Source organism: Arvicanthis niloticus, chromosome 2 (assembly GCF_011762505.2).
Source record: "Arvicanthis niloticus isolate mArvNil1 chromosome 2, mArvNil1.pat.X, whole genome shotgun sequence".
Classification (NCBI taxonomy): domain Eukaryota; kingdom Metazoa; phylum Chordata; class Mammalia; order Rodentia; family Muridae; genus Arvicanthis; species Arvicanthis niloticus.
In genome coordinates this window covers 32,035,503-32,062,219 of record NC_047659.1, presented here as the reverse complement: position 1 = coordinate 32,062,219, position 26,717 = coordinate 32,035,503, and positions in this window count along the sequence as shown.

Here is a 26,717-nt window from a genome sequence, read left to right as displayed (position 1 = left end):
TCTAATGCTGATAATCTTGAAATTTTCTAAGCACAAATTCATAAAAGTACACTCTGACTCATATCACCAATGAAATAAAAATAATTAAAGGTAGGACTTTGACTTATTTTACACATCTTAAATAACTTTGTCTACAGGGGGGCATGCAAATTTGTGCATAGTTACAGCCAGGTCTTTAAAAAACGTTCTGAATATTCTCACACAGTTCCTGGCAAAGCAATACAGCTAGTCATTGCTTTACAAATTAAAAAATTTCAATAATGTAAAATTTTAGAATTGTGCCACTGAAGGAAACATTATAATGAAAGCCTTCTAAAAAATAGTTCAAATCACCTCATTCATATTTAAATATCAGAAATGAAGTCAGACATATTTAAAATGTAAGTGTTCTTCTCCTACAATGTCTTAAATTAAATAGATGCTTATTAAATCTTCAGAGCTGGGTGGAGCTCAGTGGTAGACTATTTGTATAACATGTTTGAGGATATGATTTCATTGTGCCATACCAGAAAAAAAATAAAATTAATGTTGAGTATAAATGCTTTGACCTTTTAAAATAAAACATGCATTTGCTTTCCAAAATACCATACACAATATCTAAGAAGCCATAATTATGGACATAATTATGTTACTGCAGAGACAATAGCCTAGAAAGGAAGGAAGAGATTATTATGTTATTTAATCCTCAAATAATTTTCAATTTCAGGAAACAATGACACATGTAACATCTTAGCACTTTTTCAAATTAAATACACATTTTTACTAAAAATAAACACAAAACGAGTATTCCTTATCATGGCCACATGGTAGAAAATGTCTCAGAAAAACACTATCATGGACAAGTTCAAACTATCATCAGTATTTTTGTTGAGAAAAACTGATGCTGCCTAAAATTCCACAGTAGAAAGAATTCTTAATATTTTTAATAATACATTAAAAACACAAAACATTCATATTAATGAAACTCCATGTTTCAAACATGTAGATCATCATGTGGCTTGTTGAAACACTTATGATATTTTTTCTGGTAAACACTATCAAATTGCTTTCCTTTTATCAAGCATTTTCAAATGTACAGCCCATCATTGTCAGTCCTTACTCTTCTGCATAATAGAACCAGCATATTGCCTCTGTCTGTCTGTACTGAATGCAGTACCCATTCAGACCATATCCATGCCCCTCCTTCCATATCCTCCTTGGGAAACCTCCCCTAGATGCTTAATTTTTATGAGATTAGCTTTCTCCCCAGGTACTGGTGTACTTGACCCTGATGCCTGCTAGATTTCTAGCAATATTTATATAATGACAAATGGCAGAATTTTATAGTTTTATTAAGGCTGATCAAGAACTTTTGCTACTGTCTTATTCTTAATGGGACTGGGATTCAACTATTTCCACTTTTGGGGACAAGTAACATTTTATTCCTATGACAGTAAGAAAAGAAAACTGAACCCAAGTGTTCATTTTGAATCTTCTTTTTCTCAAAACTGACCTGAATTACATCCCATGCCCTGGTCTAGAATGAATATTTGTGTGAAAAATTCAGATATTGCAGTAATGAATATTATTGAATTATCTGTGAACTTTCCTTGTTTGAAATTACATTTCTGGGGATTCTACCTTCTAGGGAATAATTTCAGTTGGAAGAATATTAAGCATGTAAAATATTACATCCAAGCTGACTTTATTTGCCTCTTACCATGCAAGTAAAAGGTTACCTAAAGTGCCTGGAGAGTTCTGTAAAATGAAATTTGTAGCTGACAAAGTGGGTATTTTTCTGATTTTCCCCAAGGAGCTAGATTGTAGCTTCAATATGGAAGCTGTGAGCAGAGAAATGAATGATCAGGGACTTTCTGAGCCTCCAAATCATCTGCTTTTGTAACAGGCAAGGAAATCAAACATAGATTGCTTTATGAAACACAGCAATTACTCCTGAGAATGTCAGGCAGCATTAGGATGTCTCTGTTCAATATCTTCTAAAATTACTTCATGTTTTCTTGATCGTCAGTAATTACTTTAAGCATTGGGCAGAAGATGCAAAACTAAGGAAAATTTAATTTATGATTTAGTATATCTGAAAATCTAAGCTAGAGAAATAATTCAGTAGGGAAAGTGCTTGCTGCAAAAACATAAGAACCTGACTTTATAACCCTATACCACAGAAAAGCCAGGCAATGTGCAGAATGTCTGTAAACCTTGCCATGATACTGCAATGGAAAGGATAGAGGAAAAAACATCTCTGTAGCTCACTGAAGAGCTAGTGTACTCAGTAAGTAAAACTTTAGATCACTGTGATACTGTCTCAAAATGTAAGGTCAGGAATGATCAAGTCAGCTTACTTACATCAACGTTTGGCCTCCATTTACAGGTATACATGCTTATACATGTTCACACATGACACATGCATAAATATAAACACCATGCACCTACAACCACACTCACGCACATAACATTAAAAGTTTGATAGATAGAAAAAGTATTTTAATCTTAGCTTTTAAGCCATATATTTAAATGCAGACTTTTCAGAACGTTTTTAAGGAATTTTAGTACCAAGGGCTCCTGAAGGCATAAAATGCCAAATATATATAGAACAATACTATTATAGCTACTGTAGTCATTACATACTCAAATCTTCGTTGATTTCTTTTATGGATGTTAATTTATGGTGCATTTAGGATCCATTTTAAGGCAAAGGAAGGGATGCAATCTCTTAAGTGATTCGGGAGCTCACAGTGTTGCTGGAGATTTAACTTGAATACATACTATTGAAGGTCATCATGTACTTCGACATTCTTTTAGTCCCTACAGAAAGATTCTGTAAATCAAATGGGTGTAGTTGTCACATCTATCATCTAGATGGACAATCTAGTGACTGCAACCCAGTCACATAACCCTTCCAGCAGAGGTCATCTGAAAACAGGTGAATCTCAGAAAGAAAGGGTAGGAAATAGCTGGTTGTTGTTGTTCATGATGATGATGATGATGATGATGATGATGATGATGATGATGGGTGTGAAACAGTGCATCACTATGAAATCCTGCCTGGCCTGAAATTCACTATGCAGACCAGGGTTGCATTAAACTCATAGAAATCTGCCTGCCTCTGTTTCCTAAGTGCAAGGATTAAATACATGTATCATTATGCCCAGCAGGAGAACAGTTTTTATATAAAAGCTTGCCACTTACTAATTGTTGGTCTTAATGGTAGGTGCAGAAGAAGGAATAGGAGGTGAAGAGGGAGATAAAACTGTGTGTGTGGGGGGAGGGGAGCTTGCCAGTCTAATTGTTAGTCTAATTTCATCAATACGTTTATCAGGGCATTCCACTTTAGCATATGATTTTTTTAAAATTGTAATCCTTCTATATAATGCTGGGTCTATTTATGGAGTCAAAATTATACTTCCAAAATTATGGATACAGTCAGATTTGCAGATTTCTCATAATTTTAATATAACAAAAAATGCCACTAAGAACTATAAGTAGTAATGACTAACAGTGAAATTGGTGTTTCATATAGGTATTGACTTATGGAAAAAGAGAGTGTTCACAGGTGCAAAAAATTAAGAGATGATCTTGATGGCTATGGCTGGGGATCTTTGCCCTTATTCAGTGTATCTTCCCTCTCCACCCTTGTCCTTATTTAGTATGCCATCTCTTATCATATCTGTCTTTGTTCAGTGAGTTATCACTCAGAGCATTTATCCTTGATCACTGTGCCCTTAGCAGCACAAGTATTCCTCAAGATTCACTTGTAGATTTTTCCAATGATATCTCAGATTACCTGTGAACATACAAGAACACTGTCCAGTAAATACATTAACATTATACCACCAAGTGAATATTCAGTTATAACCTGGGAAAGGGTACTTAATCCCACCATACTAACTACAATGTGGTAAGAATATCCATCAAAACATGTGGACAAAAATTTCTTGAGATGTTCTACTAAAATTAGACTCACTGAACACATATACTTTGATCATTATTTCTTATCCTCTAATTCCTAAGAGGATCTTCCTGAGATCATACCTAGTAAATTCCTTTCATTCAAAGGAAATTCCACTTTAATATCTGTATCTAAGGATGCTGAGTCAACATACAAAATAGATTGTTTAAAATACTTTAAGTCTTTGATATTCCTAGACAAGTTTAGCACAGGTAGTGGAGCTGCCAAGGCTGCATTTATAGCCTAGACAATATGTCTGCATTACCTATTTAAAACATGGCCTTTTCTTAGATTGCATCTATGCTGAGAGCCTATGAATCCCTGTAGACTCACCAGGACCATGCAGGACAAAAAAAGGATAGGACTGACTATGAATAAAAAGAATAAAATGTGAAAGTCAAGCCTTGAAAGTGAAAGAAAAGAAAAGATCATAATGATGTAAATTCAACAGCAGGGGCTGCTGCACATTAACCTGCATCAGTGTCGGCAGAGGTATTTGCAGTTATATGTGAGTAATGTTTCAGAAACACATCATGCATATGTGAAGTAAGCTACTCAAAAGCAGACTACCAAAAATGAAAAATATTTTAAAGGTAGATTAAATTATTTAGAAATTTGAATATAGCATCTAACATCTTAGTACCTAATATAAAGCTATATTAAACTTTGCAAAAATTTATTTATCAATATTTTATAATAAAAGTCAGTTGAGGTGAATAAGTAACTAGAAGACTAATATTAATAATCATATCTAAACGAATGGGTAAAAGGTAACACAATCTTAAAAGAATGATCTTACCTTTCATCACTGGGACATTAATATTTGTGATCTATTTTTGGTAAATATGAACATATGATAGAGAAGCAATAGAGTAAGATTCAATGAATAACCATATCTTAGTCCTTGTAATTTTAACATATATATCAAAGAAAAGTATGCCAATGGGTAAACACATATTTTATCAGGAAGTAACAACATTTTCATCAAACAGGAGGTATTAATAGTCAAGAGAAATAGTTATTGAAAATATATTACTTAAATATATTATGTTTCTCCATGAATTAGTAATATAAATATTCATAAATACTCTAAATAATATCCAAGATCTCACTAAAGAATAAGCTCAGCTATCAATTAAATAAAACCCTGATTGTCACAAATTGAAAAGAAATAAAAAAAATGTTAAAGGCAAAAGATCAATGTTTAAAATCTTTATAGTAAATTCTAGATTAAGATTAAAATAGAATAGCCTAGAGAGAACATGTGACTATGTACTGTCTGATAATTTTATAAAACAGAGAATAGATTTAAGTCATGAACAGGAGATAGATACAAATCCATATTTATGTAATCATAAGAACAAAAATAATAAGGTTTAAGAATAAATAAAACATAAAATACAATTAGAAAGATTACTTTTGCTTGGCATTATAAAACACAACAGGAGGTACATGAAGGACAATCACTGTCAATTAAAAGCCAGACTCGTCTGTAGCAACCCAGGGCTGCAGAGTGACACTCTGTTTAAAAAAGCAGATAGAAGGATTTCTTTAAAGACAAAATCTTTAATTGATAATTTGAATCTTAGAAAAGATCAAATGCTGAGGAAAAGTACCATTTTGAAATAAAATTCTATGTCAAACAAAAGGACTTTTTTTTTGAAGGAGGATAAAAAATAAAGAGAAACTCAGTGGATAAGGGCTTAATATCCTGAGTTTAACTCCTGAAACCCAAGTAAATGTAAAAAGAGAGAAATAATTCCCAAGGATGCCCTCTGACCTCTATAAGCATGCTGTTCCATGTGCATTCCCCATCCACACACATTATGTAATAAAATACACAAACATACAAGAACAACAACAATAAACAGCAATATTTTTAAAGTATAATGGAAAATTTGGGCCAAAAATATTTCTCATTTGGTACAGTGTTTATCTCGAATGGAGGAAGCCCTGGTTTTAGTCCCCAACTTCAAGTAAAATCATGTAGGTGGTACACACACGTAATCCCAGCAATCAGGACGTGAAGTCCAATGGATCAGGAGTTCCATATCATCCTGAGTTAAGTGAAACCTTGTGTAAAAGACGGGAGGAGGGGAAGAAATGGAGGGAGGAAGGGAGGAAGGAAGAGAGGGGAGAGGCCTTTTTTTCCTAATATCCACTTATCAGTGAATACATACCATGTGTGTTCTTTTGTGATTATGTTACCTCACTCAGGAGTTTCTAGTTCCATCCATTTGTCTAAGAATTTGATGAATTCATTGTTTTTAATGACTGAGTAGTACTCCATTGTGTAAATGTACCACATTTTCTGTATCCATTCCTCTGTTGAAGAACATCTGAGTTCTTTCCAGCTTCTGGCTATTATAAATGAGGCTGCTATGAACATAGTGGAACATGTTGTCCTTGTCACATGTTGGAGCATCTTTTAGGTATACACCCAGTAGTGTTATAGCTGGATCCTCACGTAGTACTGTGTCCAATTTTCTGAGGAACCACCAGAATGATTTTCAGAGTGGTTGTATCAGCTTGCAATGCCACCAACAATGGAGGAATGTTCCTCTTTCTCCACATCCTCCCTAGCATCTGCTGTCATCTGAGTTTTTGATCTTAGCCATGCTGATTGGTATGATGTGGAATCTCAGGGTTGTTTTGATGTACATTTCCCTTATGAATAAGGGAAACATTTCTTCAGTGCATGGAATTGCTTCTCGTCCATTTGAGATTCCTCAGTTGAGAATTCTTTGTTTAGCTCTGTACTCCATTTTTTAATAGAGTTATTTTGTTCTCTGGAGTCTAACTTCTTGATTTCTTTTTACATATTAGGTATTAGCCCTCCCTTAGATGTAGGATTGGTAAAGATCTTTTCCCAATCTGTAGGTTGCCTTTTTGTCCTGATGACAATATCCGTTGCCTTACAGAAGCTTTTTAATTTTATGAGATCCCATTTGTCAATAGTGGAACTTAAAGCCTGGCCATTGGTGTTACGTTATGTTTTCCCCTGTGTGATGTGTTTGAGGCTATTTCCCAGTTTCTCTTCTAATAGATTCAGGGTATCTGGTTTTATGTGGAGGTCTTTGATACAGTTGGACCTGAGCTTTGTAGAAGGAGATTAGAGGGGTCTATTTGCATTCTTTTACATCCTGACCTCCACTTAAACTAGCACCATTTATTGAAAATGCTGTCTTTTTTCCACGGGTTTTACATTCTTTGTCAAAGATCAAGTGATCATAAATGTATGTGTTCATTTCTAGGTCTTCAATTGCATTCCATTGATCTGCATGCCTGTCTTTGTATCAATACCATGCTGTTTTTTATCACTATTGCTCTCTAGTAGAGCTTGATAGAATTTTAAATATGAGTCTAAGTGTAGTGTGTATGCATGTGAGTGTAGGTGCCAACAGGCACTAATTAAAGACATTGGATTTCCAGGAAATGGAGGGATGTCTTGTAAAGAGCAATGTGTTGTGGATACTGGAAACTGAACTTGAGTCCTCTGCAAAAGCAGTACAGTTTATCAATTGTTAAGCCATCTTTCCATGCCTCAAAGTTAGAAATATATACTTTTCTGTAAAGTCCAAGTATTAAGACATGGCAGATGCCAAACTCTAGATGGCAAAGGAATGATTTACTGACCCTTCCCAACTGTCTAGGTAAGATCTTCAAGAATTACCCACATATTATTCTGAAACATTTCACAAAACATAATCAAATGCATATTAAAACCATTAAAAAGTAAAGAGAAATGAATCCATTTCTAGGATTATTTAGATTATAGCTAGCATCTATTTATTGTAGTAGTTTGTTTTCTTGTATCAAAATTTGGTTATTGACAGCACTTAATCCTATGTCATGTGATGGATATTCATCTTCAAATAAAAAACAAAATGAGACTTTTCCTATTTTCAATTATAAATCATTTACTAAGTAGATTAGATATATACAAAATATCAGAAGCTCAAAGTTTTACTAGGGAGCTGAAGTACATCTTTCAAATCTCCACAAAGCAATAGCAAGACCAGTACCAGAGTGAGGCTATCATTAATTTTTTCAGGAAGACATTAATACCATTAAAGCTCTAGAAAAACTTTGCATCTGAGAGATGTTAGAAGTATTGTCTTTCATGAAATAATATTGACTTACATATTCATACGTTATTTTTTTTAAACAAAACCTAATACAACCTAAAGAGAAACAATAACATCTAACATTCAAATGAAAGATAGCCCATGCTACTGCCAAGGCTATTGGTGGCTCTCCACAAATTGATAGTAAGGCTCTATTGTTGAAGGCAATGCTTATGAAACTCATTGAACACAGAGAGGTCAAGCTGTTACCGACCTATAGACTTCATTTCCATGTACTAGTACACATGATACTGGGCTACAAAACCGGCAGGTAAATACCAGGCAGATACAAAACCTTCATGCTACAATAGTGACCTATCTGCAGGATATGTTAGTACAATAATGGAAACAAGCTTGTGGGAGTAACCAACCCATAACTGGTTTGAATTAAAGCCCACTCCATGAAATGGAACCCATACACAACACTTCTATCTGAAACTAGATAGGCCAGAGAAAAAGGGAAAAACAAAATATTACTGTACTGCTAAAGGAAAGTAGTAAGAAAATAACCCCTGATGACTTTCTGCTGTATTTGTAGATCCACACCTTGCTCAACCATAATCAAAAAGGCTTCCTCCTGCAGCAGATATAAACAAATGCAGAGACCCTGATCCAGATACGCAGAGTGAGAAACCTTGAAAGATTCAGTCCTAAACAGAATGTCTCCATCAAAACCTTCCCTTCGAGGCTCAGAGAATACTGTAGAAGAGGAAGCAAAAAGATTGTAGGATACAGAGGGGATACAGACCTCCAAGTAATCAGGGCCTTATAGATACTACAGGGCCATTGCACAAATGAACTCATAGAGGTTGTGGTAACAAGCACAGGCCTGTAAGGGTCTGCATCATCAGATTAGGTCCTAGAACTGGAAGACTTGGACATAAGTCCCCATCTCTAACCCAGAATCCATCTCCAGTTGATAACTACTTGCAAATGAAACATTAGTTTTCTCCAAAAGAGTTTCAGTGAGGACAGAAACCATTATTAAGGGAGGACCCAGGCACAACAGAAGATGGTAAATAGTTTTAATCAGAGCTTCTCTCTCTGCCTCTCTCTCTGCCTCTCTCTCTCTCTGCCTCTCTCTCTCTCTGCCTCTCTCTCTCTCTGCTCTCTCTCTCTCTCTTTACCCTTCCAGGTCCTTTTCGAAGAATGTAGTATGTCTTTTAGTTTGGGGCTTTTATGTGTTTGCTGTATGTGTGAACATGTGTGTTTTGGAGTCTCTAGGAAGTGATTGTGCTTTTTCTTTGGCTGCTTTTCTTGTTTATTTTGTCATACACCAATTTGCTTGTTTTTATTTATTTTATTGTATTATTTCTTCTTAGGTTTCTTTTTGTTTTCTAGTAAGTTCTGACAGTGTGGGGATTCAGATGGAAAAGGAGATTGGGAGGAACTGGAAAGTGCAGAGGGAAGATATATAATCACAATATATTGTTTGAAAAAATCTATTTTCAACAACAACAAAATCTAAATGGAGAAAATGCAAAGGTTTCAGAAGAAACAAGAAAAAAATGATCACTCAAACTGAATTTGATTAGTTATTGTTATTCTCATGTGAACAGAAATAATGAAAATTCTAAAAAAATTGTACAAATTTATAAAAAAAACTGTGAGTCCCCATGAAATAAACACATACCTACACATAAATGTATTATATTAGTAATTATCCTCTCAACATATTGAAATTATAGTAGAGACAAAAATAATACAAAATGCCTGTTTTTACTTATAAAACATGATTACAAGGAATAAACTGTGAGTTAAATAAAAACAGAACCAAATCAAAATAGAAAGGAACGTGATGAAGCTAATCTCTTTTACTAAGAGATGAAGATAATTTGGTAAAAAAAAAAAAAAAAAGCATGTAAGTATGCAAACAATGATTTTTGATTCTGTGGGTTTCTTTGTGGTGCCCTTGACAACTCTGGCTTCTACAGCCTTTGCTTCACTTTCTCTACATCTTCTGCAGAATTCCCCAAGCTATACCTAATGTTTGGCAGTGGATCTCTGCATCTGTTTTCATCACTTGCTGGATATAACCTCTCTGATGATAATCAGGCTAGGCACCAATCTCTGAGTACAGCAGAATATCACTAGAAATCATTTGATTTACTTTTTTTGTGCTGGTTATGTTTGGTTCTATACTAGGTCTTTAGATTTCTCTTGGCTATACAGACTCTGGGTCCTGGTCCTCTAGGCAGTATCAAGGGTGGGCTCCCTCTCATGGAATAGTGAAAAGCTGGAGAAGTCATTAATTGACTACTTCCACAATTTCTGTGCCATCTTTACCCTAGGACACTTTGTGGGCAGAACAAATTGTAGATCAAACATTTTTTGTTGGCTGAGTTGGTGTTCCAATTTCTGCACGGAGGACTTGCCTAGATAAAGAAGATGGCCTGTTTAACCTGCCTATCCCCATTCCTAGGCATCTTAGCTGGAATGACATGGGCTCAGTGGGTCCCACAGACACAGATATGACAACCAGGGAGCCTACTTGAGACTGACCTAGACAGTTTACATATGTATTACATTTGCATAGCTTGGTGTTCTTGTGAGATTCTTCATAGTGAGCAAGGACTGTCTCTGACTGCTTTGCTTGCTCTTGAGACTCTTCCTCACATGATGGCTCATTTAGCCCTAATATAAAAGGAGGTGCCTAGTCCTACTGCAACTTAATATGGTATGTATGTTTGGTATCCATGGGATGTCTGCCCTTTTCAAAGAGATAAGGAGGATGAGTGGATGGTGGGATAGGTAGAGGAGAGGTAGAGGAAGGACTAGGGGGAGAAGAAGGAGAGGAAACTGAGATGGGGATGAAAAACTTTTAAAGAAAATAAAAGAATCAATGCAAACTTTAGGAATTCTATATTTGGAATTTAATCTTTTATAAAAATAATTGTAAAACATTTAAAAAGAGTTTCAATTTAACAAAGCATTAAAGCAAAAAGTAATGCTTAAACTCAAAGTAGAATGTAATTAATAATTAACTTCAATGAAGAAAATAATGAAATAAAAGCAAACATAAGATGAATAAGAAATCTAAAACATCTCTTTTATGACATAAGTAAAATTTATACACACAAATAACCATGAAAGAAGACATGAACCAATTCCAGAAATAAAATATTACTCAAGATTTCTCACAATTTACAATGTATTACAACATTGTTTTGAATGAATATTATATCAAGCTTCATCTGTCTTTGAAGACACTGCATTTTAACAGAAAGAATGTTTGCATATTGAAAGGATTTTCTTTCTGCTCTCATTTAAGAAATTACCAGACCCTGGTGAACTACCTGATATCACACATTCTTTCACAAATACTGTAAATTCATTCAATAGTGTTCATCAAAACACTGCTGCTTATATTTGTTGTTGCCTTATCATAGCCCATGCACAGTAAAACCTTGCCATGCTCTTTTATAGCTTAGCAAGGCCAACCCTGATGGTTATCAGCATTTGAGCACCTGAGATAAGGTCTACATTGTACCAATGAATGCAATTGGTCCATACAATATAGATCATGTGCCCATTTTTTTTATTATCTGAATATAAAACTTTATATTAATGGCCTGATGAAGCAAACCTTTAAGTTCAACACTCAAGAGCCGGGAAGATCACCATGAGTACATTTGTTACTCTTAAGCTCCTTGTGACTAAAAAGAAATTTGTTACCTAGAATGAATTTAAATTTAAACAGAAACTTTACTTACTAAAGGTTGGGTTCACTTACTATCCTAGTGGTGACAAGTTCAAGGGTGTGTGTGTGTGTGTGTCTGTCTGTCTGTGTCTATAACTATACATACATGTGTGTGTAAATGTATGTACTTGCATATATATGTATATGTGTAAGTGTATGAATAAGTATATTGCTTTTGTGTGTATGTGTGTGTGCATTTCTGTGTGTGATTCTTCTACATTTTAAGCAACAGCATTTCTAATCTCTCTTATTCACAGGTATACCATTTGACAATCTTTAGTTCTCATTAATTCAAACACTTTATGATGTACAATTATAAAAGCATTCATATAATCAAAAGTGGATTATGCATGATTAGCCATTGTTACAAAAATGACAGACAAGTAAACATTTATAAATTATCATTAAAATATAATAATTCTCATGACATTCATATTACCACAAAGTGGTGAGTGATAAACTCAAGGTTTATAACATCTTGGATATAGCATACAAAAAAGCAAATATTAAGCTATCAAGAGATTAATTTTTTCAAACCCTATAGCACCCACACAACAGTGCACGCACCTGAATATACATGCTTCTTCTACACACAGAAACAGTCATTTCTCTTCTCCAGAGCAAGCCATAGAAACAAGATTCCATCCTCCCTAACCAACCATAAAGCCTCAGTATAGTATTATAAACCTCATCTAATATTTTCTCCTGGAGTTAATAATATGGAGTTAATTTTTACTTATAGTACAAAAAATTCTTAAATACAAATGTTTACCATTTAAACACTTATTTAAAGTAGAAGCATTTTAAGTTCTTTGTAATCTATATGATATTTAGTCCTCATAAAATTTTCTAATGTGTACTAAATTGTCTTCATATTAAAGATAAGAAAACAGCATTTCAAATAGAGAAGAGATTACTTAAACTGATTTTACATTTATTATGATATATATGATATAAAATATTGAAATTTAATATACTTTGAAATGATATATGAGTAATTAAAATATAGAAAATAAACATTCACATCCAATAATTTTATCTTTTTTAGTTCTTAAATAACTAAGAAGTAATACAATATCATGTAAAAAGACCCAAACCAGTGACTGGTCTATAGTTAAAAATAATTACATAGAATAGAAAGAAAATATATTGCAAAAAGTTTTAAAACCACTTTTCAGTCAAAACACAGATGAAATTGAAAGTTTATAAGAGAAGTAAAACAGTGTCTGGGGAGGTAGCTTACATAGTAAGGTGTTTTCCACACAGGCAGGGAGCTGAAATTAGTTCCCAACACTCACAGACTAAACTGGAAATGGTGGTGCTCTTATTCCTGTTTTCCCAGAAAACAAAACCTGATGAAGTGGAATTCCTCAAATGCGGGCCCATCTTTCCTAGTGATTCTGATTTGTATTATGCAAACAAAACTACTGTCTTAATTAGGGTTTTACTACTGTGAACAGACACCATGACCAAGGCAACTCTTATAAAGGACAACATTTAATTGGGGCTGGCTTACAGGTTCAGAGATTTAGTCCATCATCATCAAGGTGGGAGCATGGCAGCATCTAGGCAGGCATGGTGCAGGAGGAACTGAGAGTTCTACATCTTCATCTGAAGGCTGCTAGTAGAAGACTGACTTCCAGGCAGCTAGGATGAGGGTCTTAAAGCCGACATCCACAGTGACACACCTACTCCAACAAGGCCATACTTCTGATAGTTCCACTCCCTGGGCTGAGCATATACAAATCATCACAACTGTCAACATACTAGATAATCAAATTACTGCCATTTATCTCTTTCTGACCTGTTTTTCATTAGGAAAGGAGAGGAAGAAGGACTACTCTTATCTACCTTATATACTCTCACACTCATAAGTTGTTACATGTTTGACTGTTGTCAGAAAGGTGGACAATAGAAACTGTACAAGTTAGATGGATACAGGAATGTGATTTCTTGAAATTATTTAACATTTAAATTTATTTAAAGGCTAGAATTTTTACTGGATTTCACAATTCAGTTAATATACCTTGAGGTTATGAGATAACCTGGTATCCTGCTATGTCTTCTGCTTGTATGTTTAACCTGCCTTTAAGAGAACAATATAACAACCATCATTACATGTCTTGGATTTTCAAAGTAATCACCTTCTATATCCTAAATTAATACATAGTTTTAAACTTAAATTATGTATTCTTACAGGTGCCTAACTGAGCATAATGATAAATGCTAATCATAAATGCATGCATGAGCAGCTAACAGGTTTGAAAAACAAACTTATATGGCAAATATCTATCTTAAATGTTGAAATAAACGATGGATGTAGACTGATAGTATATGCTTGAAGTATTATTTACTATTCTTAGTCAGAGTTAGTGAAGTAATTGAATCCCTTGCAGCATACTGTTAAAAACTTCTGTAAAAAATCCTTTCTGTTGGGATATTTTCTGTGATATTCAATAAACATAGAGTGGATTCTTTGTTATGGACATTCGAATTCAGACATAAACATGAGGCAGGCATAGATACACAGACAGCTATAAGGTCACAATCAGATTCATAGATATAGCAGCCTGGTAACCAAAGACTTCAGACAAACAAAGAGAAGATACAGGAAGAGGAGTAGAGAATCCACATGCTAGCTTGTTCTTGGTCAAATTAATCCAATGGAAAATGCTGAGTTTTCTTAATATGACACATGACAGCAATACATATTGGTGCCTCTACAGTTATCTTTAGCATTTAACCAACACAGGGTAGGCTGTGTAAGCTTCTTTAGAGAGCATCTTGATGATATTCTGTAATGCTGAAAAGTTACCTAATTTCTAATTTGCTCAGATGTTCTGATATGTGTAATCATTCTCAGACTCTCCTGAGTAAACTCTTGTTCTTGCTAAATGACACACACTTCCATTTACAGTTTAATAGACATTCGCTTCTTAGGTTTTGATAGCTGTAATAAAGCCCAATGACCTAGGGAACTTATAGAATAGTATATTGGGGTTTACAATCCATGACCATTATGACTGGGAGCAGGAGAGCAAGCAGGCATGTTGTTGGCACAGTACCTGAGAATTTGTACCTGATCCACAGACATAAGGTAAAGAGAGAGGGTGACAGGGAGAGAAATAGAGGAAGAGGGAGTGAGAGAAAGAAAGGAAGAGGGAAAGGGAGAGGTTAGGGAGAGCTCATTGGGAATGATGTGGACTTTTGAAACCTCAATACCCACCCCTACAGTGATACATATCCTCCACCAAAGCCATACTGTTATATTCACTAAGGAGGAAGCATTCAAATATTTGAGCCTATGGTGGTCCATTAACATATAAATCATCAAATTAGTTACCTCTTATTGTCTGCCATCCAGATTCAGCTTTCTAAATATGGGGGAATTTCTAGTAGGTAGCTAGCAAAGATTTTGCTCTATTTAAGTATTAACTTGCTTCATAACGTTCTTGTGGAACTGAATTTGCATTATCAGAGAGCTCCTGTATAATGCTGTTACTGTTAAAGTTTTTAAACCATGATTTCAATTAATGAGCAAGACTTGCTCTATGGTATATAACTACTTATTGTCTTCTTTACTCTTTTCACTTTGGGGGAGGGGATTATGATAAGAGTAGAGAATAACTATTCATTTAGCCTGAAACTAAACTAGCATAAAAAGAAGGTCACAAAAGCCACAAATAATTTGAATTCCAAACGCACAATTCTGTATCACAAGCTTCATGTCTTCAAATGCTTATGAAACATCTGAACACTATAAGGTTTAATGACTTCCTAAAGTGGCAACTACAATGAATTTTTAAAGCCAGAGGGTTTTGTGCTCATTTTGTAAATTTGCAGTATGTGTTCAGTGGCATGCTCATAGAGATCAAGGACCTTTGCTTTATAAAATGGGAAAGTCTACTGAGAGAAATTTCATACGGTTTTTAAATTTAAGGTGCAGATGCTGATGCAGTCAAAATAACTTGCTAATTTTATTGTTCTCATTGTCTTTGTAGCTGTGTCATTCTGTACCCCAAATGCAGTCAAACTACCTTCGCCATCATAGAAATTCTCTTGTTTTACCCTCCCACATGCAAAATCACTTGCTTTAGATTTGCTTTGTAGACAACTTTTGGGCATGGCTGATGAGGAATTTCCATCTGGTCTCCCCTTCTCTTTGAACATTCCTTTAAGGAATGCTGCCATAGCAGCAAGCTGTGCAATTATCCATCTCTGCCTCTGCTTCAATCTTTTTCTTCTTATTAAGCTAGAAAAATGTTAAGCCCCTCTAGGCACCTGCATCTATTAACAGGAAGAGGAGATTAGCTGTCAGTGTTGTACAGATTCATGATTAGTGGACTGCTGACAGAGTTCTCTTTTATTTCCTCTGTTTTAGTAACACGAAAGCCATAGGAACACATCATTGGAACACCGTAGAGTCACTGAAGCAGGGTTCTGATCTGCTGCAGATGGGTCATTAGTAATGAGTCTTGAACTGTCATTCAAAGAATTCCAGAGAAAAAAATTAGATCAATCTAAGACATATTTTAAAGGAGAACATCGGGTTGTGTGGTCTTTGAAGGAAATCCACATAATTAATAAGAAACAAGGGCATGTGAGGGATATGTCAGGCTTCCCCTACTTCTAACCTAAATTGTTGTGTGCCCTAGAAGTCCAGAGTCAAAAATGAGTATTTGTATTAAGTCAAATACTTAAAAAGGCATATTTTTCCTGAATAAAAGAGAAATGGTGAGAAATAGCCTAGATAGAATTACCAGAAAAAGTTATTCATGAAATATTAAATATGTATATGTTCTAAAACATTCCAAAATAGTTTGAATTTTATAATTTTTAATTATAGGGAACCAAATGAAAATTCATTATAATACTTTTAATCACAAAATTATTTTAAAACACTGGCTTTCTCAAGGCATATCACTCATTTTGATTTAGTTATCTCCCCAAAACCAGACAATTTAAAATTATTTCTATGTATTTTGAAGATTCAAAACACAGAGAGGTAGTATGTAGCTTAATACATCTTAGAGATCTTAGAGAGCAGTGCCTAGATTGGTAACTGGAAATTTGCCTGAAGAATTGTCAGAAATTTATTGCATACCATACTATATCTGTAATGAATCAGAAACTCTTGAAAAAGAAAAAAAGATCTGTGTTTTGGTATGCCTTCCAGTGATCTTGATGCACAATAAAATTTAACAATCATTTGCTCTGTCACTAAGAATATTATGTCTGAAGAAAGTCACTCACTGTTTGTGTCTGAATTTGCTTCTCAGGTATTTAACCTGAGTTTCTCTAATCATCAGAGAATATTGTAAATGAGGAGGCTGGAAGATTATAAGGACCAGGGAATCAGGGAGTTTGTTGTGCGATTACATATCCTAGTAATGTCAGAAACTACACCCATACACTCTGCCAGTGTGACTGCATAAACTTAAGCTGCGCAAAAACAATAGACATGTCAAAATGGATGGGGTGAAAAGGTCTTAACCATACACAAAGAAGTATAGGCAATAAGGAATGATGACGCTGGGAGAAACTGCATTTTTAGGACAAACATATCAACTGCTTATATAATATTAAGTGGCCAGCCATGAAAACATGCATATAAGTAATATTATATAGTTGGAGCAGGTTATATTTAAGTATATGTATATATACACACCAATATATGTGTATATATATATGTGCATATATTAATATATAGTATTATATATATATATGTCTTATATATGTCTTATATATATTTATACTTAAATATTATATATGTGTGTATATTTACATGTTTATTTACATACATACATATGTGTATGTATGTGTGCATACTTCTATATTCTGATTAAATTTGTTACCGAGGTTCTAGTCTTACATATAACTATAAACCCATATGTATACATAGTATTATATATATGTCTTATATATGTATTATATATATATTTATACTTAAATATTATATATGTGTGTATATTTACATGTTTATTTACATACATACATATGTGTATGTATGTGTGCATACATCTATATTCTGATTAAATTTGTTACCGAGGTTCTAGTCTTACATATAACTATAAACCCATATGTATACATACATTATATACATATACATAGATATGTATAGAATAACGATAAAAAAGAGAACATAAATTTGAAAGAGAGCAAGAATTATATTAGGGGAGTTGGATGGGAAAAGTGAAAAAAGAAATTATGTGAGTATATTATAACCTCAAAAACAAAGAACAAAATTGAAGGTTTGTCAACCAGTTAATTGTCCCTTCTCCTTCTTGAAGTTTCAATTCTTCATTCGTATATGCTGTATCATCTCTACCTGATTATGGCTGTGAAACAAGATTTTTTTTCAGCTTTCAAAATGACTCACAAATAATTTTATTAAAAAATTGGATACTGTGTAGAAATATGGAACTGAGGTTGATAGGAACCTGGGCGAGGTTTTCTGTTAATCCTTATTGAATGTAGGTTATGTATGATGTTTGTGACAAGCTTTAAATTTCTTCCTAATAGTTTCTTTGTTCTTACTACTTTAGTCCTTAGCTTTCCTGAAAACTGCTATCTAGATAAAGTATGTATGCATAGCTGTCACTGAAATGGCCATATACTATTATTGCAGTGCATTTCAGGGCACTATTAAGGTATGAAAAGGAAAAAATACTTTTTAATTAAATCTACATTATCGAGGCTGTGTCCTTACGTGTGACTTTTTTTTTGTAGTTTTCTTTTTGCTCTTTCACTCACTGCACTAAGGAGGCATGTAAACTAAAGCATCTTTAAAGAAACGGTATTCCCCAAATGAGGCTTTTATTATAAAGAATATCTTGCTTCATTTCAAAATAGGCTTAGCTCTGATGAAGCTGTTGGGGATCCAACTTGGCTCTTCATCATAAGAATCTAATGTGGTCCCTACAGGTGAAACAGGTGAAACCTTCACACAAGCCATTTTCCCATCAAGACCTGGCTCCCAGGAGGGTCTCACTTTAGTAGTAGTGATACTGCTAACAATATATCAATATATCAGTATTATTATTTAAAGATTCTTACAAACTTGTGGCTTTAAAAATAGTATATTAGAGGCCGGAATGGTGGCTCAGTGGTTAAGTATATTTGAAACCCTTCCAGAGTACTCAAGTTCAGTTACAAGTACCCATCCCTATGCTTCTGGCCTCCTTGAACACCTGTACTCATGCACACACATACCTACATGCATAACTTAAAACCGACACATATATCCTAACTAAAAATAAATGATAAAATACTTAGTATATTGATAGCTTATTTGAGACATAGAAAGACTAACAGATCTGGGGGAAGTTTTCACTGAAACAATAGTAACAGTTCCTAAAGGGATGATTATACAAAGCCATCAAGCAGGGATGAGGGTAATAATACAAGTGTTGTGAGCATGCTCCGCCTTATTCTGCTGTGGTTAATATTAAAATTCATTGGGGATTGATAGCCTGTCTTTGATCATTCAATTCTCACAACACCTTTACATTTATAATAAGCCTTAATAGTATTAGAGGTGGGCAGACATCAATCCTTTGCGGCTATTTTCTCTACTTCCCTGTCAATAACCCTGAGCTATAATTTGCTACGTTCTGCCTAAGTTGCTCTTATTCTGATTGGCCAACCCTAATGGCCATTTTTTTTTCATGGATCATTAACCCATGGCATCTTCTTCTGTCTCTTCCCCTCTCTTCTTCTCTCATGATTTGGCCTTGAACACAAAACTCCAGATCCAAAACTCTGCCTAATGTCTCGTCTATCCAGCTATAGGCTGTAGGTATCTTTATTCAATCAATAGTTTTAAATTAAGGAGTAAGATTACATAGCATCACTTGACATACATGAAGATTTCCCTATTTGTGGGGGCAACTAGACAATAGGGGTCAGTATATACCGTTAGAATACATAACAACATACCAACTTCAACACTATTCTAAGTTACACTGTATTATATAAGACAGCATGTTTTAGAATGTGCATTGTATTAGAAACCTCCATTTTAGAAGCATTTTTTAACACCATTTTGAGGGAGAAATATAATTCTAGCCTATGGTGGGCCCCAAACCTGCAATGTTAGGCACCACACATTCAGCAAAGACTGATAAATACTTGAAAAAACAAGACACATTTTCCATTAATTTGAAATAATTAGCATTGAAGAGCAGTGGTTCTCAGTATTTCTAATGCTATGACCCTTTAATACTGTTCATCATGTTGTGGTGACCAACAACCATAAAAATATTTTTTGTTGCTACTTCATAACTGTAATTTGGCTGCTGTCATGGAATTTAATGTAATTAGCTGATATGCAATATATCCCAAAGGAGTATTTACCCACAGGTTGAGAACATCTGCAGCAGAAACACATGAGTGTATTAAAATCATTTCAAGAACAAAGAGGTTCAACAATTTATTAGACACACGTAAGAAAGGAAAGAATGTAAAGAAATTCTAATCCAGCAAAGAATCATGTCCAAAGACCCAGGTCTGTGTGATCTGGCTAGAATGAAGATACGTTGTACACCTTTAATCCATCTGGCTGGCATGGAGATATGCCCTTAGCACACTCATATAAGGTAAATATAGTTTATAGAGGAAATAAGCCATGTTTAAATGTGACATAAAATTGAGAGGCAGAAAAAGTGACTAAATAGAAAATGATTTGACAGAGTAAGTCAGATAGGATATTCCCAGTTCTCACAAGAACAGCACAGGAAGGAGAGGCTGTTCAGGAGCAGCACAGGGATATAGAATCAGTCAGCTGGGGGTCAGTGCAGAGAGTATAGGGCAATGGAGTTGAGTTCATTTCTGAGTGCATGAAGTTCAGTCCAAGTCAGCAGAGGCAACAGAAGCCAGAGAAGAAGAAGAAGCCAGAATATTAGAACAACCTCTCAGAGTTAGTTTGAGGACAAGCAGAGCTGAGGGAAGCCAGATTGAATAATTCAGCTTAAAGAGTTGTTTGAACCAGAACAGATGATGATGATATATCTATATCATATATATCATCATTTTGATTATATATGTATATAATATATATATGTATTTCAAACTAACTCTGAGAGGTTGTTCTAATCTTCTGGCTCTTCCTTGTTCTCTGGCTTCTGATGACCTGCACTGAATATCATGGACTCAGAAATGAAGTCATTTCCATATATGGGATATGTATATATGGGATATATTTTTCATATACGAGTGATATATGATAGTTAACTAATAATTTAGCCTGGAATAAATAACTTGAATTAACCTCAGCCAAGCTACAAAAGTGAGTGGATTTTATGTCTAATTGCTATTATCATAACTGTTTGCCTTGTCAGTCGTTTTTTGAGTATATTCTGAGATTTTGGAAAGACACAAACAGGTTTGATGATGTTTATGATATAATACATTCATGTCGGCAAGGAAGCACCATGGTTATTTAAAAGAATATGGATGGAAAAAGCTGAGAACAAGCTTTATGTTTTCTTTCTCTGGGAAATAAAGGAGTGGAGAATGGAACAACAAGCAATTTCTTGGTCAACTAGTGAGACTCATCTCAGTAGCTCTGATGGATGGACTATCTCTCAGAGTGTGGGTGTGGGGTGATTATGGCATGTGGCTAGTGGCGGAGAATATGAGCTCAGCAGGAAGGTGTTTAGGCTACAGACTCTAGATCAATAAGTTTGCAATGAAAACAGTGCTGGGGTGAGGTATTGACTATAGTGAGGATTTAACTAACTATGAGAGAAAATAAATGTCTCTATGGTCATCCAAGGCCCCAACTCTCAAAATCTCTCAAAACAAATAATAAAAAGTTTACTTTAATACATGATCTAGAACATCCAGGAAGGCAAATCTCAGTTGTTAGTGTCTTTAAATACCACTCTGACTAGCATGGTGATGGTTTTACCCATGGATACAAATTTGGCAAGTTCATACTTATATCTAATATTCATATTATGCAATATTTTTCTGATGCAAAGGTATAATATTTTCTAAGCTACTACATCCCAAATCTACAACCACATAGCTCTGGTTCATTTCTTTTAATTTTAATTGTTCTGCTGGTCTTAGATCTATGGCAAGTTTAAAATATTCATAATAGCTTCCACAGTCTAGAGACTTATGTTAAGAAAGTTTCTTTTTATGGAAAATTTTACACCCTAAGTGTGATAGCAGGCAATTCATTCATATAATACCAAGTGCTCTATTTTTATTACATATTTAAGATGGCATGATAAAACTTTATGATGGTTATTTATGCATTTATTAAAAATTAACATGCTACTAGCATGTTGTTTAAGTAGAATAGTTTCCAGTTGCCATCTAGATACTTACAGTTATACCCATAAATATATGGGGCACTCACCATTATCTTTTTGTAAAAGTAACTTTCATTTACCAGATTTAATTGTGATCTGGAAGGCTTACTAATGAATCAACTCACCTTTTCTAGTTCCTTCTGAACTTGGGCTGGATGGTTAAACTCAGGTTTTCTGAGTCAAGCACCTCTTCAACCTGACTGATTCAATCTTGCTTTTATCAGCTTCTCAATGTCTGGCTTCAAACTAACTCTGGCAGTTTGTTCTAATCTTCTGGCTTCTTTTTATTCTTTGGCTTCAACTGCCTCTGCTGACCTTCATTGAACTGTAAAAACTCACAAACAAATTCAACTCAACTTGGGCTACTGCACTGACTTCTAAATGACTGACAAACTCTCTCTCTCTCTCTCTCTCTCTCTCTCTCTCTCTCTCTCTCTCTGTCTGTCTTTATCTCTCTCTTTGTCTCTGTCTCTCTCTCCTTTCTTCCTTTCTTCACCCTTCCCCTTCCTCCTGCTATCTATCTCCCTGTGTTACTCTTAAACATATTTTTATTATGTCAAATCTCTCTCTCTGATTCATCACTTTACCCAGTTAGATGGCATTGTTTGGGATTAAAGGTATGGACTAAAGGATTCTAACTAGAGATTAAAGGTGTGAAATAAGGGTGTGTCTTTATCCAGCCAGATCACACAGATCTAGAAAATGTTTACATGAAATCAGAAAAACCATGTTCCAGATTAAAATTGCTATACATCTTTTTTATTTTCCCATCAGAGACTCAAAGAGAAATCCACAAGTGGACAAGCTGCTAAGTGTAAGAAACTGTTGGGTGCTCAGTATCAAGTCTAAAGTTTATAATACAACCTCTGTACATAAGTGTCATATACTTTCATAGAAGAGTATATGAGAAAACTATAAGACCCTCAGGACAGGAATTGCTGATGTAGCATAGTGGCTTTTGGTTAAAGAAGAGTGTAATAACCTTGAACTTGCAACAATATGGTCACCTGCAGAAGTCTTGAAAAGGCCATGCCAGCTGTAATGCCAGTATCAATGAAGGAAAATGTTACCAGGTCCCACCCATACCATACATCCATAGATAAAAAGCTATATGTTGTTGATGATTGCTGAAGGATTGAATTTTTTCCTTCAGAGAAGAAATATCAACATATATATTCATATATATATGTGTATATGTGTGGTGTGTGTATGTATTCATAAATATTAGAATATATATTAAAGGGAGTGATCAAGAATTAGAAAAATGATGGGCAAACAGAAGAAATTTAAAGGACAAAGCAAGGGTGAAAATAATGGAAGGATAGTGTATTCATGTGTGAAATTCTCAAAAAATAATAGCAACAAAATACAAAGTAATCAAAGAGGGACATTGTCTTTTATCCTCCTGCCTTACCTTCAGCTTGGCAACACAGGATAAAAAGAATAAGTACTTCATATCAATTAAAATATTAAGGCTTTCTCAATCAAGAAACAAGGTGCATAGATTCCAATACACCCACCCTATGTGTTAAAGTTATAAAGTATAATTTAGTCTGATAAAGTAACATATAATTAGTTGCTGTAAAGTCAACTGGGAGTCTGTACATAACTTTATGTCTGCAATTAAAAGAAACAGAGAACTTCTGTTCTATCTTAAGCAAATGAGACCTCACAGCTTGCCCTGACAGTCACTTTCTCCAGAAAGGCCACACCTACTTTGTCATGTCCACACCTCCCTATAGGTCAAACATTGAAACACATGGGTCTACGAGAGCCACTCCTAGTCAACCACCACATTTAACTATTCAAAGACAATGTCAGTATGATACAGAAAAGAATGAGAGCCAGAATGATGGAACATACATAAAGTTGTGATTTGTTCACATAATACAGATTTAGGAGGGAGATCATGGTCTTCAGAGGTAAGTTTTAGTTTCTCAGTTCAACTGTCCAGTCCATGCCACCTAAGGAATCCACAGCTTTCGGAATAGTATAGCAGCTGGGAATTTTCTATTCATAAACTGAACCTGTGGATGATGTTTCTAAATGAAACCACAATTGCCATTACTTCTTGAGTACGTACTATGCCCCTAGCTTTATGGAAAATACAGATCTTAAACCTATGGTATTGAAGGAAATACGGGGTGGATTTAAATGTCTGATTGCAGGAGTTTGAGAGCTGGTCATGAGCTTTGTCTCTAGGACCTCAGTTTTTTCATTGTAAACGGAGGACAATAGTACCATCTACTTTAAGGTATTTAGGGAATTTATATGATAAGACTCATAACTATACTGGTACAAAACTGGGAGCTAATTCTTGTATTTACTTTTTAATAATTTTTTTTTTATCTTGCAATGCCTCAAATGGTATTGTAAATTAGTTATACTTCTTCCTAATTTTATGTAAAATGAATGTAAAATTGAGAAATGTAAAGAAATATGCTCAGTTAAGGAAAATGGTTGTAATTTCAGATTTCTCAGTTTTCATAACTCAGTTCTTAAGATTGTAGTATAGATTATAGAAAAACTTTTTATCAATATGCAATTGTAACATGGATAATAGTGGCATGCTATCCACGAATGATATTATCTCAACAGAAATGTTGTATTTGTTCTAGCATCTATTTTAAAATTACTTTAGTTTTATATTCTTGAAGACAACAGTCTTTGACCTTCTAGCGAAGTTGTAATTTATCTGTCAATTATAGTTCCATTTTTGGTAGAGAGACTCAGTCATATGTCACACTTTAAGTAGACACAAAAGTACAACAGCTATAACCTTGGATTATTCATTTATTCATATTTTTGATGATACATTGAAATGTTTGGTATAAAAGGTCAATCCTTGCAACAAATTTCAAAGAGATATAAGATTAACTATTATCTTCATACATTATAAATATCAATGTGATTGTTATTAATTTTAAATTTAAATAAAATTTAGTTAATCCTAGGGAATTTAAATTTGAGTTTTCTATTTACAGCTTGACTAAATTATGACAAGATCAGGATAGCAATTAATTTTCAAATGCAGGTAAAAATGAATAAGCTAAATTAATTTACTCAAGAAAGAACTTATACATTATATTTTATAAAAGTAAGAAAAGTAATATAATTATTTAAAATTATATTATTAAAATTGGGCTTATGTACTTAACTGATTTGAAACAACAGTTATATCTTTATTTAATTTAATATATAAAAATGCTTTCATTATTGAAATTTGACTGCTAATTAAATTGAGTATAATCATTGATTTTATTTAATTCTCATAATGAAAGAGGAAAAATGTAAATGAATAGCACATGGAATGCTGCCATAGATTGATTATGTAAATTAAAATTTTGATGTAGAGTTATTAAGTAATTTTCTCAGATGTTAATGTTTAACAGAGTAAGGCTAATTTTCTTTTCCTTGTTTTGACTAATCAATCCCACTTTTATAGAAATTTTTGAAACTCTTGTTTAAGTGTTAATGAAGCCACTTAGTCTCTTGAAGAGAGTAATAAGATATCAGTTGTTGAATAGTAAATAGAATAAGTACTTGGATAAGGCAAGCTATTTTTTTGCATGTGCTTTTTCTTAGTTCAACAAAGTAAGTAGAAATGCACCTTTAAGGGTGTGAGAATAAAAAGTGAAATATGAAAAAGATTTTGATAACAGTGAATGAGGTAAAAATGCAGAATCATATGTATTGTAAGTTTATCCATTTTTCATAGTTATAAAAAACAAAAAAGTAAATAATTTTGTTTGTATTTGCTTATATTTGGTGAGTGATAATTGTAGGCATATATTTTTCACAACCTACTTTAATAAGAGTTTAACCTCTCCTCTAGCCTAGCACCTACCAAAGGTAGTGGAAAAGAATTAGGATACAGAGAATGTGGACCTGTTTAGATATAGTTCTTTGGGACAATTCCAATCTTTGTTGTTCTCAGCCCAGTCCACTAGCAAACGTCAAACATGAATTAGCACCTGTGTTTCAGTCCACTCATCAGACACTATACACAAATCAGCAATGGCAGTCGAGTCTACTCAGCAGACACCACACATGAATCAGCAAGGGTAGTGCAATCCAAAGGAAACCCAAGGCTTACCAATTGGACCGAGTCCATGGAAGCAGCAAGAAGCCACAGGACTCTCACAAGATTTTTTGAGTTTCTCTCTATGAAGCCACCATAAGCTAAGCTCTGCAATGCAATCAATATAAGGCAATACATGCCTGTCATCAGTGAAGTCCAATGAGAGCCATGTGAACCAATGCTTGAGCTCCTGCACATATGTGAGGTCATATTTACATTCCTTCCAAATATCGTGAATTATTTCATGTGTTTTTTTTAATAGCAAAACATCTTTTCACCTGTGCCTACTTCAGCAAAACTTTTTTCACCTATGTGCCCCAGCAAAACATCATTATAACCTGAGTCTCCAACAAAATCAAAATTTTTCATTTTGCATAATAGCAAATAACAAATTTGTCTGAAGTTGAAACAAATTATTTTTTCCAAGATTTTCACTGTTGGGAAGTTACTAAATAATGTCACATGCCTATAACTTTAGCACTCAAAAGACTGATGCAGGAGCTTGAAGAGTGTAAGACCAATCTGTGGAACATAGTGGGTT